This window comes from Miniopterus schreibersii (assembly GCF_964146895.1).
Source record: "Miniopterus schreibersii genome assembly, chromosome: 16".
NCBI classification, from domain to species: Eukaryota; Metazoa; Chordata; class Mammalia; order Chiroptera; family Miniopteridae; genus Miniopterus; species Miniopterus schreibersii.
Genome location: NC_138116.1, coordinates 22,481,461 through 22,496,992, shown reverse-complemented (window position 1 = coordinate 22,496,992; position 15,532 = coordinate 22,481,461). Strand labels below are relative to the sequence as shown.

The 15,532-nt window shown below is 55.5% G+C and overlaps 1 long non-coding RNA gene and 1 pseudogene across 2 annotated transcripts in view; one reads left to right on the top strand and one right to left on the bottom strand.

Moving 5' to 3' along the window:
• LOC308569055 overlaps positions 1–15,532 on the top strand; it is a 26,009-nt gene extending 10,477 nt beyond the window's left edge. Inside the window, exons 3-4 of the long non-coding RNA XR_014000546.1 lie at positions 14,960–15,037; positions 15,133–15,532. This is a non-coding gene — a long non-coding RNA (uncharacterized lncRNA). The remainder of the gene's footprint in view (positions 1–14,959; positions 15,038–15,132) is intronic.
• LOC308568995 (hsc70-interacting protein pseudogene) lies at positions 2,862–3,892 on the bottom strand (annotated as a pseudogene). Its single transcript has one exon. The product of its transcript is annotated as a hsc70-interacting protein pseudogene (transcript).

Genomic DNA, 15,532 nt, shown 5'->3' with positions numbered 1-15,532 from the left:
AAGGGGTGAGGTGAAGTTTTTGGGGACACAGAGGGCCTTGGCCTCATCTCAAGGTCCACTTATTCCCCTAATTGAGGCAGGAGGAGCCCCATCCAGGCTGATGAAAAACACCAGGTTTCTTGAAATTTCTGCCCTGTGACCCTGAGTAAGCTTCAGTCTGGCTGCAGCTGCTCACCCGTGGACGGAGGGGCTCCCCTTCCTGGATGGTAAAAGGCTGTGGCGTGGCAGGACTTGGCAAATTACAGATGCCCATCAGTGGTAGCTGTACTACTACTATTACTACTACTACTACTGTGTCCCTTCCTGCTCCAGCATTTGATGATTCTAACTTAAGACAGCAGGGAGTCAGGGGTGCTTGAAATATGTTTGCCATTGGAGCAGGAGAGAGGAAGGGCAAAGATGTCTGTTGAGGGTCAGGGGCTGCCTGGGGTCCCCCTGGGAGAGGAGGTGTGTAGGGAAGGGGTGGCACTGCCCTGGAGGTTGAGCCTTTCTCCTTGGCAGGTCTCTTCTGGGTTCAGGGAGGCTGGGGTGTGTGGGGGTGGCGCCGGGCCTGCCCAGCAGAGGGTGCCAGAGTGCACAGGGCCAGGTCTTGGGTTTCCTCTAGCTCCTTATCTGACTGGATTTATCTTCCTGAGCTGTGGACATCTGCATGTTCACCTGGGAACAGATAGGGTGGGGGTTGGGTACTGCTGGCTAAGTTCAGGAGCTGTGGGTATTGTCACCGTTTGCCGTTGTTGGCCTGTGTCCTTAGTGGCAATTGTGGATTTGCCTGTAATCACCACAGTAATCATTCATTCGTTCAACTAATGCTATTGAACACCCACCAAGTGTCAGGCACTGTACTGGGAGGAGCATCCCCTGGTAATCAACACCCATGATCCATATGCCAGAGGTTAGTCCAGGGCTCTGGGGGAGCACCAAGGAATAAGGGTAGAGTCCTTATCACCATCCCTCTCATGGGCACCGTATCTGAGGTGAGCAGTGTTATGCCTCTTTGACAGTGGAGAGAATTGATATTCAGAGAGGTTAAGTACCAGGCCCAAGGCCACATAGCCAGTAAAGGGATTTGCAGGGATTTCCACCCACAGCCTGGTTCCAGAACACGCTCTCATCTGCCCTGAGACGGCCTCTGCCCATGAGGCTGTGATGGGGTGAGAGGTTGTCATGGGGACAGGGAGGTGACTTCACCTGTGAATGCCTCAAGGGGAACAGGAGCCTGTGGGTCAGGGAGGTTAAAGGGTGGCTGACTTCATCCCAGAATGAGGAAAACTGCCCAGTCATAGGATGGGGGAGCCTAAGCAGTAGACATGCCTGCCTCTCCCCAGATCTGTGGTGGCTCCATGTTGAACCTTACTGCAGTTATTGGGAATAGTCTACCCCATCAGGGTGTCAGCTCCTCGGGCAGGACCACACCGCTCTCAGGTATTTCTCCAGCAATCCAGCGCTTGCTTGGTGCTGATGTTTGTTGAAAGAATGAGTGCATAGTGACTGAAGGTAAGAAAGAATGAAGGAACAGTGCAAAGCCAAATGCATGGGCGGAGGACGTGGGTCAGCAGACCTTCAAGTCCCCTGTTACCACCCTCTGGCCACAACTCATGTTCTTTGCTCAACAACCCAGGAATTGGAGATTCAGAGCATCTAACTCGTGCCAGGCACCCAGCTGGGCACCGTCACATGTATTCTCATCAATCAAATAACAAACAGGGACAAGATGAAATGTTTTCAGTGAACAGTAGCTTGGAGGCTTCAATCGCTGCCCAGAATAATTTGGTTGTTTGTCTCGGCCTTTGAAACCTGACTGTACCAGCCCTGCGTTCTCACGGACTCCACCCTATTTGGGCCTCTGGTTGCGCTTCCGGAGAAGGCCACCAGGTGGCGGCAGAAGCTAAGAATCGGGGCTCAGCGCGCGCCTGCCAGTCCCCGACCGCCGGCAGGGGGCGCTGCTGCTCCGCCAGGTGCGCGGTGAAAGCGGGTCAGGTTTGCGCGCTGGACTAGGGAGGCGGGTCACCCCGCCTGGAGTGGGGGTCTGTCCCAACCGCAGCAGGTTTGGAAGGCTGTGTGACACCCTCATTCTTTCTCATTTGTACAATGCGGTCTGTCTTTTTCTTCCTTTTTTTTTTTAGTAAAGAAAAATGTAGGGTTAACACACCTTTTAAATTCATTTTTAAATATTTTTAAGGTTTAAAAGTGTTTAAAGTTTACAATTCCTGGTAGGAAAACATTATCTGAAAGAATACCCTCATGGTAAACCACTGTAAAATGTTATAGCTGCGCCAGGCCCGGTGTGGCTCAGCTGTTGAGAATTGACCTAGGATCCAGAAGATCATGGTTCCAGAAGATTCGCTGTCAGGGCACATGCCCGGGTTGCCGCCTGATCCCCAGCAGGGGGCGTGCAGGAGGCAGCCGATCAATGACGACTCTCTCATCATTGATATTTCTCTCTCTCCCTCTTCCGTCCTCTCTCTGAAATCAATAAAGATATAGTAAAAAAAAAAAAGTTACAGCCCGGCCGGGCGTGGCTCAGTGGTTAAGCGTCAACCTAGGATCCAGGCGATCAGGGTTTGATTCCTGGTCAGGGCACATACCCGGGTTGTGGGCTGCAGCTGATCAATGACTCTCTCATCATTGATGTTTCTTTCTCTCTCTCTCCCTCTCTTTTCCTTTCTCTGAAATCAATAAAGATATATTAAAAAAAAAAAAAAGTTACAGCTGCATTTGGGGCAGAGGGGTCGGGATTCTCTTCAAAGCACCAGCTTTCTTCTGGAGGAGGTCGGAGGCACGCTGGTTTGTATTATTGTGACACCCACTGGGTGATCCAAGTTGCTTTTCCTTCAGCAAGGGCTTTATTTGTCAGAAGGTCATTACGCTTGACCTCTTAACTTGGCTAACGATTTACTGATGAGATTCATAACCTTCCAGTTGCTCTGCTATTTTGACATGGTTGCCGGGTCCTGGGCCACATCCTGGGAGGCCACATAGCTTCTGGATCCTGCATGGCCTCAAGAACCTCTGGATCACTAAGCATGTCACTGGGCCCAGGCATTCCTGCCATTCCAGGCATTCCCCCCGGAGAGCTAGGTCTGGGTGGCCTTTGGCTTCTTCCTGCCTCTGGGCTCTCTCACTTTCTTCCCCATCCTTATTAACCCTTTTCATTCTTTCTTTGACCTCTCACTCGGCACGTCTTCCGCTCAAACATCCTCCGACGTTCTGCAATTTCCTGGGCCCTTGGTTGAGCTCCTTTCCGCACTGCCCTGGCTCCTTCGTCATAATCCAATCTACGCGCAAGGGCAAGATGGGCGGCCTCTTCCCAATGGCCCAGAAACCTTTCCCTCGCCCCCTGCACGGCGGAGCTGAATCAGGATCTATTTCAGTAGCTCCGTCACAGTCTCGGATGGCAGCATGTGGCTTCTGTAGTTTGGTGAGGACACTGGCTCTCTTGGCACAAAGAATGGCCAAGCGAGGACTCCGCTTGATGGCGCCTGTGAACAGGTCAATGGCTTTCTGTATTCACCATCATCTAGGGCATCGGTGGCAGCTGCTTTTTTTTATCATTTGTCCAATCCATCATCCCCTCGGTTATCTCTACATTTTCATCTCCCAGTTCTTGAGGCGCATGGCGTCTGGTTCAATCACACGGTCACTGTCAATTTCTAGATCACTTTCCTCACTGCATGGTTCCTCTGTCTTTATGGTTTCCTCCGCCTTTTTACTATCTGGGCTTTCTCCCTTGAGATTTTCTTCTGACTCAGTTTTATGAGGAGCAGGTGGCATTTACCTCCCATGCTCTCCACCCCTCCTTCAGGAAGCACATTTCCTCGGTGTGCAGATGGCTCGGACCCTGCTTACACATTTTCACAAAGGCCCAAAGCTTGCGCAGTTTGTGGGGGTCCATGGTGAGGAGGAGGCAGAGCTGGGATTCGATCCTGCCTGCTAGTTCCCAGGTGCATCCCTAACCACTCTCCCGCCTGCATTTCCCCAGGCCCTTCGTGCTCCCAGAGGCACTGTGTGCGGGCCTCCTGGCTCACACAGCGACCTGAGACCAGCAGCATCGACACCCCCGGGAGCCGGCCAGAAATGCAGAGTCTCAGGCCACACCCAGAACAACTGAGTCCCCATGTCCGGTGGGTCTGTGTCTCCTTCCTTGCCAGTCTGTGAGCTCCTGGAGGGCAGGGGCTGAGCCCACATCAGGGCCTCCACCTCGCAGCCCCAACACGCAGCGGGTGGTCTGCGCACGTGGAGTTTGGAGGTCTCGCTCTCCACTCACTGTAGCCACTGTCCAAATTGACTCAGGGAGTCTGGGCCCATTTGCATTTATTTATTATTTTAAAAACTTATTAATTATTTAAAAATTTTTATTATTTTTTCACATTCAATATTATTTTGTATTAGTTTCAGGTGTACAGCGTCATGGTTAGAGAATCATATACTTTACAAAGTGATCTCTTCATTATTTCCACTACCTACCTGGCACCATTCAGTTATTACAATACTATTGACTGTATTCCCTCCTTTGCATTTATTTGTATTTGGATGCCATTAGCATATCTCTCTGGTGCCTTTCCTTCTCTCTCTTACATGGGAAGGATTGGTCTGGATTTGGGGAGCAGTGGACAGGATGGAGGACTGGAGTGTTGGGCGAGGCCTTGGGCTGCAGACTCAGGCCTGGCTCCTCACTGCCCATCCTGGGAGCACGTCTGGAGAGAAGCACTGAGCCTCTCTGGGTGAGGAGGGGGCCTGTTAGGTCCTCTAAGCTCTGGACACTTGCCGTGGGAGCAAGGCTGGGGCTGGGCTCCCCAAGCTCCCCTGCGTGGAATGTGCTGTTCACAAAGCAGGATTCTCTAGCAGTGAGAGAATCTTGCAGACATAATATTGAACAAGAAGACATGAAAGAAGCCATATTATATGAGTCTAGGTTTGTAAAGCACAAAAGTGTGCCAAATGGATCTATGTTTCTAGAAGTAATGGTGACTCCTGGGGGGGGGAGGGTTAGTCCCTGGGAGGGGGTGTCCAGGGGGCTCTAGGAGGCACTCAAAGTGTTTTGTGATCTGGGTACTGGTTACATGGGTGGGTTCACTGTGAAAATTCATCCAGTTGTATTGGGATGATTTGTGCATTTTTCTGTATACAAATAAAAAGTTGAAAAAAAAGATCAGATTTGAATTTTGAGAGAATCATATGCATATCCCAGGGCTAGGAGACCCTCCCAGGAGGCTTCTCTTCTCCCGCCGCCCTTGAAGCTGTTAAGGTCCTGGCTGCTCTGACTCTCTTCTCCCACTGGGTCCTGAGCTACCATAGGGAGGCCCACACTCTGTTCATCCCTTGTCCCCTGGCACACAACTGGTCACAGAGCTGAAAATATGGGTGACTCCTCAGCACCTCTGGGGCACTGAACAGTCTAGATGGGGCTGCTTCTGTTTATTACCTGTCCGTCCACCCCCAGAAGGCTGGCACTTTACACCTGGCTGTGGCCCACAGCTAGAAGTGGACTAAGAGGTGAGACAGCAGAAGATGCCAGAGGAGAGAGAGCTGGGATTCAGGGGGTCCTTGGTGGGTGTGGGGGGGCTGTAAACAACTGAGTCCTCAGCATCCTGGCCTCTCCCCTGGGTGGGCGCCTCCTTTTGTCTTGTGCGTTCACCCCTGAGGCTGCCTGGGTTCCTGCTGAGTCCTCACTTCAGACTCAGGGTTGGGTGGCTGAGGCCTGGCTTCCCGGGACTTGGCCCTGTGCTGGGCCTACTTTGAGCCTCACCGCCCTAATGTGACTCACCCTCTGCTCCCTGATGCCTCAGTAACAGCGACCTGCAAGTAGGCACAGAGCTCCTTCCCCACCGACTGGAACTTGTTATAGAAAAATTCTGGGCAGTGGCCTTATTGCTTTGGCCTCGGTTTCCCTTTTCTGTAGAGAGGGAGAATAATTTTGGCTGCTCTGAGGCCAGACAGTTGGAGGGTGTGGGAGACCTTGGGACCCAGAAATGTGGGTGGGCAGAGGCCTGCTGAGGACAGGGGACAATTAGCGAGGGACCACGTAGCCCATCCCCTTCAGCTGGGCTGGGCTCTGCACTGCGGGGCAGGTGACGGGGTGGGAGCAGTCTGTGCTGCTCCAGGTGCTCCCCTGGGAGGTGGGTGGGGGTGCTGGGGGGCACAGGAGAGTCAGGGGCCTGGGTTTTGGCCCGACTTGATCCTGTCTGCAGGCTTGTCCCCCCTCTGGGCCTCCGTTTATTCTTTTTTAAAATTAAATTTATTGGAGTGACATTGGTTAATAAGATTATATAGGTTTCAAGCGTACATTTCTATGATACATGATCTGTAAATTGCATTGTGTGCCCACCTCCCAAAGTCAGATCATCTTCCATCACCATATATTTGACCCTCTTTACCCTTTACTATCCCCCCACCTGTCAATTTACTCTTTTTTCATTTTTTAAAATTTATTGATTTGAGAGAGACAGACAGACATCAATTTGTCGTTCCATTTATCTATGCGCTCATTTGTTGATTCTTGTATGTCCCTTGACCAGGATCAAACCTGCAACCTTGTGTATTGGGACGGTGCTCTAACCAACTGAGCTACCTGGCCAGGCCTCAGTTCACTCTTTTGTCAAGAGGGCCATTTGGTTCGATTGCCCCTCAGGCCCCCCAGGCTCTGAAGCTGTCCTACTTCTATACTCTGTTTGGCCTGCATGGGGTGTTACTTTGGAATCAGTTTCTACATCTCAAAGATGGGGCGTCTTCCCAATCAAATCCAGAGTTCCAGTTCCCTGAGTACAAAGGAGGCCATTTGGGATCTCACATTTCCAGGCAACAAACTGGGGCAGCTGCTCTGGAAGGGGCCTTCATTCCCAAGGGACCCAGTGTCCACACCCGGGGCCATCCTGCAGGCAGTGCAGCGTGTGGCCTGCTGTCACTCTGCTCCCAGCCAGGCCAGCCCCCACACGTGCCCCCCGCAGTGGCCTGGTGGCCCTGAGGCCCAGTGGCTGGCGCACTTGCACGGGCAGGCCTCTTTTCTCTCTTGTTTTGCCAACTTAAGGCTTTGGAGGGCAGGTCTGGATTGGACTGGCATTAGCTCATGTGTTTATCCAAAGCAGAGTCCTAGATCTTGGATTTCCAGGGGTGTCCAGAGCCTTAGTCGGGAATGAGAGATAGTGTTTGCTTGTGGGGAGATGGGTCCCTCCCCGTCATGACCAGGTTTTTCCCTCTCCCTGCGATGACCCCATTCCCACTGTCTCACCTGGCCACAGGCCCTTAAAGACCAGCTCCGCACCTGTCTGCCGGTCTCTTGGCCACACTTTCAGGCCTCTCACCCCCTAGTGCCCATATTCATTGTGTCCTTTGCGACAGGGCTTGTTTACATCCTTAATTCCCCTCCTGCCACCCCCTCCTTCCCCCACCAAAGCCTTTCCCTCCCTGTCTGCATGGGAGCCTCTCGGTTCTGCCCGTGGCCTCCTCTACCATGCTATGTGTCCCTGACGCTGGGAAAAGGCCTTGGTTCTGTCTCCCCAGCCTCTAGCACAGAGGCAGGCACACAGTTGGTGCTTAATAAATGATCTAATGAATGAAGGCTGCCTTTTGTCTGAGAGCCGGGGGCTGAGTGGAAGGGAGCTGGTGAGAAGTCACCCGAGGTCAAGTGGATTCTTTGGGCTATTGCTTGGCCATTGATGGGCCAGCAGGAAGACCCCCTTCCCTTCCAACACCATTCCTGGCCCCAGCCCTGGCTCCTATACTCAGCCACTCATTGGCACTCATGGGTGCCAGTTCTGGGCCGGGCAGTAGGCCTGTGGAGATGTGTGAGGAGCCCTTACAGCCAGAGACTCCCGCCAGCCCGGATTCCCTGAAACTGCCCGAGTCTTCTACCTCTCAGCTCATGATGGGGAGAACTAGGGATGCCCCTCAGGACCACCCATGCCAGCTCCTGACACTTTATAGCTGAGGAAACTGAGGCCCAGAGTGGGGCAGTGACCTGACCTGGTATATCCTGGGACCCTCTCCCGCATGGTCTGAGCCTGGCTGTGGTGCAACATCAGTCCTGGGTGTTGGAACATTGCAGTGGTTGTCTTATTGGGGCCCCAGCTTCCCAGCCCCCCATCTGAGCAGCAGGGAGTCTGCCCTGCCCCCAGCATACTCCACCGGGCCTGGTGTGTCGAGCCAGCAGAAAGGTAGGGCGGCGGGGTGGGAGCAAGTCTGGATCAGCCTGGGAGCTTCAAGTCCCAGCCGGCCCTCCCTGCCCACAGGGCCTGGGAGCAGGATGTGAGATCCACGCCTCAAATCCTCTGCTTTCCTTCCTACCCACACATTCAGCCTGGGGCCCAAACATGGCAGGGAGCCAGTCCCCAGCCTCCCTCCTTGGTAACGGAGGCATAACACCCAACACTAGGGACTGTTTGTCTTGCCAACGCCGCGCCCCAACCTGGGCCTGCAGGACGCCCTGCCGTGGGGAAGCCCAGCTGCAGGTGGGGGAGGCGGGCAGGGACAGCAGGGCCCCATGGACCTGGAGACCCCCTCCTCTCCCTTCCCAAGCTCAGGCCAGCCAGGGCCTTTGTCTCCCAACCCCAGACCCTGTCCCAGCCCTGCAGGACTTGGTAGGCCCTGGAAAGGGGAGAAGGGCCAGTGGAGGGGCTGTGCCTGACTCCTAGGGATGGAAGTGAATGTCCAGGAGGAAAGCCCTCCCAGGCAGAAGGATTCTGCACAGGGTTCAGGGGAGGGTGGGTACAAGAGAACACTTCCTTCCCGGCCGGGGACAGCAGGACTCCTTCCCAGCATGGGGATGGGAGGTTTCTGGTTTCCAGGGTCAGGATGGGGGCACCACGGGGCAGCTCTGGCATCATGCTTGGGGGCTGGCTCAGTGGGCAAGTGGGGGGATGTCAGGGCCTGGGAAGCGAGGTGGCCCTGCAGAGGGGAAGGACAGTTTTTCTGGTCTTCACTGGCCTTTGGTTTCCCTGGCCTTGGGCTCAGGAGTATGGGAAATAGAGAAAGGCAGGTGGGGGCTCAGTCCCTGGGGAGCCGTCTGTCTGAGGGAGAATCATGGCCCTAGCCGTCTGGGAGCTCCAAGTCTGAGCAGGGAGACACAGCCCCTGTCCTGGGAATTTGGGACACCCACACTGGGTGAGAGAGAGCTGACAGGAGCACTCAGTGCTGTGGGGAGCACGGGGCTAACCAGGCCTCTGCAGCGTGGAAAGGGCGTCCATGGCTCTGGGAGAGGTGGGACCCGAGGCTCTTTCTGCCTCTCCTCCTGAGTGGGGTTACCGTCCCAGAACTGGCGGACCCTCTCCCAAGTTTCCAGGCCTGGTCACAGCTGTGATTAATTGGTCACTGCTTGTCAAATGCTTCCAGGTTAAGCAGTCACTCCTCACCACCTCAACCCTGCACTTTGAGATGGAGCTGTCACTGGCCCCTTTTACAGATGAAGGAACTGAGGCTCAGAGAAGTGGCGAGGTCTGCACTGGAGGGCTCAGGTCCTGGGGGTAGATCACTGTGTTCAGAGCACCCAGTTCCTCTGATATTGGAGGGAATCTGCTGTGAGCAGACCCCTGGCAGTGCAGGAGAGGGTCACGTTCAACAGAGTCTCTGCTGTTTCCCCAAGTCCTGAGGCCTGGTGGGTGCTGCCCTGGCTCTTGGTCCCTCGGTCAAGCTCTGTCCCCTGCTTCAATCCCCAGTGGGCCGGTGGGATGGGTAGGGCGGGTGGGGCGGGAGAGCAGGTCTGCTGAGGCTGCAGCTTCCTTGGGGCCCACCCAGGCTGAGTCAGGGCCCGGCGGGAGCCAGGGGGGTGGCAGCTTTCCCAGGGCCAGCCCGGGCGGCGTCTGCATTCCTCACAAACAGGGTGCGTCTGGGCTTGGCCAAGCCAGGTGTATTGTGCCCCGCCCAGGCCTGGCCAACCCCCAGCCAGCTCAGTGCCATGGCCTTGTAAGGAACTTGCCTGGCAGCCGCCGGGGACGGAGTGTGGGAACTGCTTGCCTTGCAAGTCCTTGTTGGGTGGGGTGCGGGCTGTGGGAGGGCAGCCTGCAGGAGCCCCAGTCCCCACAATGGCCTGGGCTGTTGGGATACCCCTGTTTATCTCCTACTCATGGCCCCCCTTTGCCTCTGCACTTGGAGAGGTGGAGGCTGAGGCTTAAGACAGGCTGTGGTCTGGGCCTTGGTCTTGCTCATGACTCAGCAGATGCTGGCTGGTGGAGAGTAAAGGGTGGTCTGGGGGGTGGGGAGGCCAGGAAGCAGCAGGGGGCACATACTGCTTATTGCCCCCCAATCTCTCAGGGAGGCCTTTGTCCTCACCAGCTTGGAGCTCTGGGTGACCAGTGGATTCCTGGGACAGGGGCTTTGAGAGGGGCCCTGTGCCCATGGGCACCCACTCTGCGGGCAACTGCTAACAGTTTGCAGCCCTGACCCTGCTTCCTCCACACCCAGCCCCTGGGCTCTCCGCATTCACGTCAAGGGCTAGGAGGGATCTATGTGCGGATGGTCAAGGTCAGTCCCCACCACTCATAAAATCCTGTCCACAATCTATTTCCTTAAGTCTGGGATTTGGAGGCCTTGCCCACTGTTCACCCTTCTCTGAGGGCTGCTGGTGGAGCTAGCATTTCAATCATGTCACCCTGTTCTGTGGCCTCAGCAGTTTTGAGCTCAGCCTGTGGGGCCTGGGTTGGTTCCCTCCATGATGCCCCGTGGCAGGCAGGGCTGGGCTGTTTCTCGGGCAGGCCCAGGGCAGCTTGGGCTGCAGGAAACGCTTCCCAGGCCTTGGTGGGAACAAAGAGGCCTTGGCCCTGGGCCCAGGGTGGGCGTGGGAATTCTGCCCTGCATGGATGGTGAGGAAGGGTGACACCAGGGCTGTGGGAGAAGAGGCTGAGATGAGCTGAGATGGGGACCCTGTACCTATGAGGGGCAGCAGGCTGAGCTCCAGGTGGCCAGGGAGCCTGGGTCAGGAGAGAGGGGAGCAGAGGAGGCGTAGACCGGGCTCCATCAGCCCATGAGCAGTGGTGTGCAGGCCTGGCCTGGGATGTGGCAGGCTAGGGCAGGGACCACTCAGTACTTCCTTCCCAACCTTTTTTGGGTGAGCCCTAGGGTTGTCGTTCTGGGGTGACCCTGTTCCTGGTGACCCTCTAGGGACTGGCTGCCATTCTTCCTCTCCTGTCCAAGGCCCGTGGCAAGAAGGCAGCACTTTGTCCCAGCGTGCTGGGGCTGAGGATGGTTCCGTGTGTGTGTGTGTGTGTGTGTGTGTGTGTGTGTGGTGGGAGGCCATTGTTCCAGTGGAGGTGGGCTTCTGGTCATTCAGACCAGGATTCCTATAGTTAGCTTCTGAACCCTGAAGGATTCTGGGAGTTGGCACTAAGACCCTGGCCCAGGGCAGCCTGGGAAATTGTGGGAACAGGTGAGAACTGGCTGGAAGGGTGGGGCAGCAGCTGGAATGTGTGGGCAGGAGCGGCCCCACCTTCCCTCCCCACGTTCCCTTGTCCAGGAATGGGCCCCAGCTGGAAGCCAGAACTTAGCACCGTCCCCAGCTGTCCCCAGCTCTGCTCTGCCAGCCTCCCAGCCCCTTTCCCTCCTGTGGGGTGCCCCCACACCCCCTTGCTCCTCACTGGGCTGTGGCCAGCGGCCTGGCTGGGAAGGCTGCTTAGGAGAAGCTGACAACTTTTCCTGAAGATCCTCAGGTTCTTGGTGCTATGTGTTTATTTCTGACCCTTTGCGTAGACAGACCCTCTCTCACTCGGGGGGACTTCTCTGGTGAGTCAGGGAAGCACATGACTGCAACCTGGACCAGTGGTTGGGGTTGCTGGGTCAGCTCTGTCCTGGGATGGGGGCTAGGGCACTTGCCAGGCCTGGAGCTTCAGGACATGTGCTGTCAGCCTCTGCAGAGCGGCTTTGTCCTTTTTGGGTTTGCACAGTTGACCTGGGCTCCCTGTGGCCTTCAAGAGAAAGCCCACAGTCCTTAGCATTGACATACAGGAGGGCCCTGCTGGCCTCTCCAGGCCCAGCTCCCATCTCTCTCTCCCCAGCCAACTCCCCTCACCTGGGACATCTCACTCTTCCCCGAGGGTGCCAGGCCTGGGTGCCACCTAGCCTTTGCCTATGCCAGCCACTTGCCTGGAAGGCCAGTGTCCATCTGTGATTCCTATGTTTGCAGGTCCCTGCTCAGGCCCCTTCCTCAGCTTCCTGACTCCTGGGCTGTCAGGGGCCCCTCTTAGGAGCTCCCACAGCCTACATGCTAGGTGCCCACGACACCTTTCCTGTTCAGTCAGCTTGCGAGGTCCAGGTGTCTTCCTTGGAGACAGAGCTCCCCAAAGTGTCCCCTGTCATGTCCCCAGGCCCTCACGTAGGTCAGGGAGTGAGAGAATAAACTAATGAATGAGTGTGGGAAGTTTGGGGAATTCCTCCGAGGTCTGTGGACTTGCAAAGGGCTGTCAGGTGATCCTGGCCCTGTTTCTGCTGCCTCTGGTCTGAGCAGAAACACCCTCTACCTTGGGGTTGGGGTCTCCTGGGAAGATTCCAGAGATCTCTCTTGGGATCAAGGAGGGTACAAGCTCCTTCTCCCCACTGTGAGGACTCAAGGCTAACATGTGTGTGAGTGGCAATGCTCTGAGTGTGTGAATGAGTGTGTAAAGTGTGAGTAGTGAGAGGCCGTGTGAGTGTGAATGCACAAGTGTGTGAGTGTGCACGAGTGTGTCCATGAGCATGTGAAAGTGTGTCTGTGAAAGTGTATTCGTGTGAGGCTGGGCAAGTCTGTGTGAATGTGTGAGTGTGGCTATGAGTGTGTGTATGGGTTTGTGAATCTGAGGTTGTGTATGTCTGTGAGTGGATGTGAGTAGGTGTGAAGGCACATGTGAGCTGGCTGTATGAGAGTCTGTGAACGTGTATATAAGTGTGTGAATCTATGAGCATGTGTCCATCTGTGATTATGACCGGGTGAGTCTATGGCTGCCTATGAGTGTGACTATGTGAGAATCGTGACTGTGAACGTGAGAGTCTCAGAGTGTGTATGTGAATGTGGGTGAGTGTGCAAGGGTCTGGATGAGTGTGAGTGTGTGTAACTGTGAGAATTGTGAGCGTGACTGTGGGAGTCTGGAAGTGCATATGGGCTGTGTGTGAATGTGTGGCTTACCCTGGAGGGGGGCTGACTGGAAGCCGAGGCAGTGGAAGCAGCTGGCTTTGCCTTCCCCCAAGGCCATGGTCAAACCCAGGGAACCCTCCCCAGGGCGCAGTTGGCCCCAGGTGAGTTTACTCAGAGGGGTGAGTGGTCTTTCCTGTCCTAGAAACAATTCTTTATTAAACAACAACAAAAGTAACACCGAATAGATTCAAAATAATACCTATAACCTGTAGGATTCAGAATTAAGATACAACAAACACCCGTGAACTCACCACCTAATTTCAGAAACCCTGAGGAGGGCCCCTTCCCATGCCATCCCTCCCCCTGCGTGTTAGCACTGGCCTGGATTTGGGGTTGTAATTCCCTTGCTTGCTGTAGATCTGAAGCCCTTGTCGCCAGGCCTTGTGGGTACCAGCATCAGGTGAGACACGGGACTCTCCCAGGGATCAAGTCACGGGCTGGGCAGAGCTGCTCAGTGCTGCCCTCTGGGGGTGCGGGATGTGGGCTTTTTCCTGCTCTGCTCAGCCCAGAGCAAACTGGGCAAGGAGCCCCACCCAGGGGATCCTGCTGAGACCCCACCAAGGTGGACTCAGTCACTGTGCAAGATGCACAGGGCACACCTGGACACCGATGTGCACACTGGGCACTCACAGAGGTTTGCACATAGACACATTCCATCTATTGTGAACCGAGGGGGTGCCACACTCTGTGTGGGGCGTGCAACAGGAGCGAGCCTGTCCCGAGGGAGTTGGCAGCAGGAAGGGGGTGGTCCCTATGGAGTGGACAGGGCCCTGCCTCAGCGACACTCACATTTAGGTCTGGGAAAGGCTGTTTAAGATGGCTGACTTTGGGGTGCGTGGTTTAGTAGAATGACCTAAGGTGGGGGGCAGGGAGGAGGGCTTTGTGCCAGACAGGGAAGGGTTTTTTTGAGATGGAGAATGGGGGCGAGGCATGAGTAATGCCCAGGCCAGCTTAGAAAGGACTTTAGTATTAGCTGGCCTGGAGGCAGGGGAACGGATACAGTGGCCCAGCCTGGGTCGCTTGGGCTTTGGGGTTCATGGGACTAAAGGGAGAGTAGCTGAAAGTGGTGAGGAGAAGTCAGGCCCCTGGAGAAGGGGCTGGTGTGAAGCGCAAGCGGAGGATGTCTGGAGTCCTCTTGTCCCCAGTCCCCAGGGATACCTCGCAGGTGACAGAGCATAGGCGCACGACCCAGGGAGGCCAGCAGAGGGCGCTCCTGGTACAGATTTGAGGCTCCTGGCGTAGCGCTGGAGAGCTGGGCTTTACCGGCATCATTCTTGGAAAGCGCAGGGGCCTGCAGTGCCGATGGAAGCGTTCTGGCGTCACCCTTTTGCATAGAGGCAAAAAGAGAGGATCCACGAGCGGGAGCCCTGGAGAGTCCCCCTTCTCCCCTTCCCCTCCTGGTCAGGCACTGCCTGCTCACTATCTCCATCCTCTGTCTCCAGGTAGGTGGTGACTTCAAAACCACCCCCAGAAATGTGACTGGCCACCTGGCCTGCTCTGGCCGAAGGTGCTCCTTCGCCGCTAGGGTCTGTCAGGGCTAGCCAGCCTTTCTAGAAAGTTCCCCAAGGTTGTAGCCCCAGGGCTCTGCCCCTGCTATTCTCCTTGTGACCTTGCTGCCTCCCTGCTTCCCTCACTCACCTCTAGGTGGAGGACTTCCAGGCCTGCCACATCCTAGGAGCCCGTGGGCACTGGAGCTCTTTGCCCAGGCCCAGCTCAGACAAGGTGTGGCAACGCCATCAACTCCTTCAGGGAGAGGGGTGCAATTATGGAGCAGAAAGTCCCTTCAGCTGTGGATGCCTCCTCTACCTCCTGACGTTTCCATCCAGGCCGAGGCACCTCAAACCATTCATTTTTCATTTATTTTTACAGCTATCGAGTGCCATTTGCTGTCTCCATCATTGGGGACAGAGAAGAAGGAGGCACAGTTCCTGCCCACATCTAGAGGAGGTGACAAGTAAATTCATGTGACCACACACAGTGCTGAGTGCTTTGAGGGCAGTGAATTGTGTTTTTTTTCTTCTGAATTTTGCTTTTCCCTCCAGCTTCCAGAGCCAGTCAGTGGCATCATTACCCACCCACCTGCTCAACCCCGAACATGCTGAGTCATCCTGGTGCCTCTGCCGCTCAGGCTGGTCCCCACTGCCCATGATGTCCCCTTCTTCCCCACACCCTCCCCCTCCCCCTCCCCATCTCTCTCCTGGGCCAGCACATCAGCCCTGGCTCCCCACCCAGCTTTCACCTCATCATCAAAGCGAGCCCTTCTGAAACCACCTGATGCCTGGGTGGGTACAAGAAAAGATGAGCCCGGCCGGGTGTGGCTCAGCGGTTGAGCGTCGACCTGGGATCCAGGCGATCAGAGTTCAATTCCCAGTCAGGGCACATGCCTGGGTTGTGGGCTCGATCAATGACTCATCATTGATGTTTCTATCTCTATCTCTCTCC